The sequence below is a fragment of the Nicotiana tabacum genome, chromosome 22, assembly GCF_000715075.1.
Source record: "Nicotiana tabacum cultivar K326 chromosome 22, ASM71507v2, whole genome shotgun sequence".
Taxonomy (NCBI): domain Eukaryota; kingdom Viridiplantae; phylum Streptophyta; class Magnoliopsida; order Solanales; family Solanaceae; genus Nicotiana; species Nicotiana tabacum.
Window position 1 is genome coordinate 230,803,619 of NC_134101.1, and position 5,288 is coordinate 230,808,906.

Genomic DNA, 5,288 nt, shown 5'->3' on the forward strand with positions numbered 1-5,288 from the left:
AATCAATGATTTACTAAGTGCCAACCATTTCAAATTAATACATAAGGTTTTCTATGAATTTTAACCGATATAATTTGCACATGAATTGCGAAGCAAGGTAAGTGTCGTGGTTAACCTTGACTTAAGGGAATTGAACCCTTGAACTATGTGCTCTGTGAATTCGATGCATAACGACATATAGGCGAGGTGATGAGTGTCTATACGTCGTCAAATTGCTTGTATTCTTGTTTATCCGTATTTCATAAATGGTTTTATTTCATGACTTAATTCTTATATTAATTGTTTCTCTTATCTTCATTGCTTAGTATTATGTCTTGAATTCAAGCTTTAATTGCTACATTCTTATTTGACTTATGTGTTATAATTGCTATTTGATATTTAACATTATAATAGTTATATTGTGGGAACGGGTTGCACGCCGCAACAAAAATGAAAATAATTATATTGTGGGATCGGGTTGCACGCCGCAACAGAGTTGTTACATGGCCCCAAACATCAAGTGGAGAAGACTTGCTGGAGTCCTCTTTAAGGGGAAAACTAGGCAGAATATATTCAAACTTTCAAAGTTGCAAAGCCAATGAATAGTACAAGTTGCACTTCCCTCTCATAACTTCATGCCATCACACTCATCCTTCACTTTCATCAAAGAAATTAGACCTTGCCTCTTGTGGAAATATTTATTGATCTGATAGCTTAGAAAATTAAACATTCAAATATGGCGGTCAACTTTTTTTACTTATGCAAATACCAGAAAACTAGGAAGTGGATCATAAGATTTTGATATGTGTCATTAATTACTGATTATTTGCAATGTATAGAAAGCATTGGACAACCTAAAGAAACAAGCATATAAAACTTCTCATTAAGGATAGAGTTGAAAGTTTAAGTTAAAATGCTTTTTCAAACTTAGAAAGAGATCATTCTTTTTGGAACCCACGAAAAAGGAACGGGGGAGTAATATTTTTCAAAGTCAAGAAAAATCCAGCAAATTGTATCCACAACTTTATCATGGTCATGTTTGGGTCCACATGTACACCTCCCCTATTGATGAAGTGAAAGCCACCCGGCTAGATCCACAAGAGCATGTTTGGTTTGACTACAATAATTACTTACAATATTATTTTCAACGAGAAAAATATTTGCAGGGAAATATTTTTCATCAATTGGGGAAAGATAACTACCCTCACTTATAGACAAAAGTTATTTTTTTTTTTACTAGTCTCTTAAGTCTTTTATATTCCCCAACCAATTTCCAATCAAAAAATTCTTTCATCAAATCAAACACAAGCTTTCAAATAAAGAAAAGAAAAGAGATAAAAAGAAAACGCCATTAACTTCATAAAATAACATTAAAGGACTTATTGGTGAAAGAGAAAGCTAAGCAAACTAAGGTTTAGTGCATCAAAAGTGTGAGGCGATCAAGTAAAGTTCTTCTGCCCCAAAATAGGGGTTTGAATGAATAGAAACAAGTCAATGGTGCGTGAAAAAAATTGCACCATAGTTCTTTGATTAAACGACAAAGAAGACTTTGTAGAAAGACTTCATAATGTCCTGTCAATTATTAAGAGAAAAAACCAAAGATGAAGACTTCATAATGGAGTGTGTGTGGGTTTATGTACACCTCCCCAACTAATGAAATGAAAATAATCTACTAGATTCACCAATTATTATCATTTCATAACGAAGAAAAGAAAAGAGATAAAAATCAAATAGATAATAAATTGATAAATATATTTATCATTAGCTTCATATATATTTAGTTATGAAGACTACATGCCTTCATTTATGTACGTTCTCAATAATTAAAATTGAACCCTAGATAGTTGCACTTAAAATTTTATCCTTAACCCCAAAGATACAATAAAATATTGTTTTCATTTTGAGGTTCTCTTTTTCTTTTTTCTTCTACAGGTTGCGACAAAATCAATTGGGAATTGTCACGGAAGAGAAAAGGCAAACACTATTATCTGAAACAAAGTTAGGTTCTATCCATGTTTCTCTTTTCAATTAAAAGTATGACTTTTTACCCAACAAAAAAGACAAAGACTTTGTAAAGGAGTCTTGGTTCTTGACTATAGGCTGAATAATAGAGGCAAGAGAGGAAAGCTACTTGAGAGTGTAGAAAGGGACTGAAAAATGAAAGAGCCTAAAATGATAAATTTCTATAGGGTATATGTTAGGGGTTCCTTTTGTTTCATTTACTTTTCCACAACTCATTGTAGTGAATTTCTTTTTGTTTCTCACCTGGTCTCCGTTACCCGTATTGAAGTCCGACTATATCCTGATTCACGTTGTATAGGACCCCACTCGGAGGTAAGTGGAGGACCTATGCTTTCAACAAAAATTCTGAATATATATATATATATTCAATTTTTATCAAAAATCTTTAAAATTAAAAGTCCGATGAAGGTACTAGATGAACGGTTTACTAGTGTACCCGGCCACTCTCAAATCTTAGGTCCGCGCCTGAACATATGTGTATAAATATATGTGCAGAGATTAGGTGGAGTAAATTAGCACTTATAATACATCTGGTAAAAAAATGCACATATTAATTCACGTCAATAACGCAAGTATCTTAATGTTCTAACCACTCCAAGCACATTATTAGCATGTTGAATATTGTTTTCTCGAAATATAAACGCACGATATTAAATTAAAGTCATCAAAAACACTATATATGTACAAAGGAGAAAATAAGGAAAAGCAAAATAGTGAACCATAATCTTCTTCAAAACGTGTCGATAGTAGTAACGATTGTGTATAACTATATCATACGTGTTACGTCACAACCATGCAAAAGTCTGAGAACTCAACACGTGTCACTTCTTTAGACAAATTAAAACCAATAGAAATGAAATTGGATAAAATCTTACTCTTACTCAAAAGAGTCTGGTTTTATAGTTGAAAATAATGGTGTGATAAAAGGAAAAGAAGACAATGGCGACAGTTTCACCACCTCCATGGCAAGTTCGCTTTGACTTCCCTTTGCCACAGTACACAAGAATCTTCCCTTTGTCCCAATTGTGTATGGTACCTACATCCAGTTTTCTTGGGTTACAAGGGTTTTCTTTGATCTTCAATATTGAGTAGTTACAACAGTTGTGGTTTTTGTTCGTTCACCACTAACGATATTCAGCAACAGTGTTCGTCTATGCTTGATACAACTCTTATTTTATTTTCTAACTCTTGCTATCTTTTATGACACTTATAAATTCAAGAATACAGTGTTTGTACGAAGAACTAGAAAAGTATAGAAACATGTACTAAGTTGTGTAACCTTTTCTTCTGTCTTCCAGCCTTCTTATAGGAATGACTTGAGGTCTTGAAATCTTCTCTTGAACTAGCCGCTGTAGATTGACCATTGATTGAGGCAAAATTATTCAAAGAGATTTGACCTAAGGGTTGCCTCTGAATCCAGCTCACGAGGAAGGCTGAATTCAATGATCTTCTTTCCTTCTTGCGTTCCTGATATATAGGAGTGATTTGCGACACGGCTTGATTGATCCATCATCAAAATTTTCTGATCTCTTTCTCCATAGACTCTCCTTAATTTACGAACTGACTTTCCCATATCAGCTGCGTTTGATCTTATTTCCTTTTGATAGCATTGCCTCCCTGATTTCCTGCAATCAATTAGAGTAGATTAGATTTGCACAATTGTCATCATTAAAACTTAGGTGTAACAACTTGGTTTAACGATTAATCAACAACTGAAGTCTTCTCAATTATTCAAGATCTAGCATTGTTTCAACGACATCATGATACGTCCGTTCTGAACAAAGCAATTCGTGATGAAAAAGAACTGAATTTGAAAAAGTACCTGATTGTGAAATAGAGATTGCATGTTTCTGACCATTTATGCTCTTTCTTGTGATTCCATGAATTGACTTGAGTTTAAGAACAACGAACAGAAGATTGAACAACTGCAACAATGACAATGTATCAACGGCCTAATCGAGCTACTTGAAAAGTAAAGGAGGAAATCCATAAAATAAACGGAAAAAGCCTAAAAATGCCACTCAACTTTCAGAAATGGTTTATCCATGCCATCCGTTAAAAAAATGTTATTTCCATGCCACTGTCGTTAAAGAAATGGCTCATCCATGCCATTATTGATTAATGACTCAATTTTTATTTGGCCCATCCATACCACTGTTGTTAGTCAATAATGGCATGGATGGGCCATTTCTTTAACGGCAGTGGCTGAAATGAGCATTTTTTTAACGGATGGTATGGATAGACCATTTCTGAAAGTTGAGTGGCATTTTTAGGCTCTTTCCGTAAAATAAATTACCAAGTTATTCTGCATCATATTTTGAACAGTTAATATGCATCAACTGAAACAAAAGAACTTATAAGTGATGGCTCTTTCTTTGTTATGCTGTCAAGTCTAACGAGTAAATAGAAAACAACTAGTAAACAAACAAGGAGACGTACATAGAAAGGATATTACAGACGAGTTTACTGACAAAATAGCTTATGTTAATAAGAGTATAGAACTTTAGGAGGCATACCAGATGAGGTGACCAGCAATCCAAATGCTGAGCCAGTCTCGCCTTTGCGCAAACATACTGAAGTGATGGAGAAGTGCAGCCCTCCTTGTGTCCCAAGGCAGATGATGGTAAAGAGATGGCCACCACTTTACAACGATCCGACACGATCTGAGTATGGGCGAGGATATGTACCAAATTTGGTCAATTCACCAAGTGTGTATTGACTACAACAATTACAAATACATTACAGTTTGGCCAGGTTTTTAATTTCTACTCTTGGTTTTATATATGCATAAACAAACAAAGAATTGAACACTTTTCTATTGGATGAGCTATACTCAAGGAATTAAATGCTAGATATTTAAAAACATATATTTGTCTTTGTTCAATATATTTTCAATGTAATTACTGAAGTACACAAACACGCGTTCACCATGTGTCCGTGACGTTGAGAGGGGCATTTCACATAATTAAGACTGAACCTTGACAACTCTCTGCCCAGCTTTTCCTTCCCATGTGAAGCAACAACATCTGATCAGGCAATCTTCATATCGATGCCAAAATCATAGCCAAAAAAATAAAGAAGTATACAAAAGTTATTCAAATGATAATAATCTAATGAAAACAATATTAAGCTAAATGTCATCATGCCTAAGATTTTCATTTTTCCCTTTTTCTTTTACATTAAATCCTAGAGGTATTATATTACGAGGAGAGAGCTTATATGTGTTTAACTTCATGTAAATAAGCCATAGTATGTGTTTTTCATGTCCAAACGAGAATTGAAGGCAA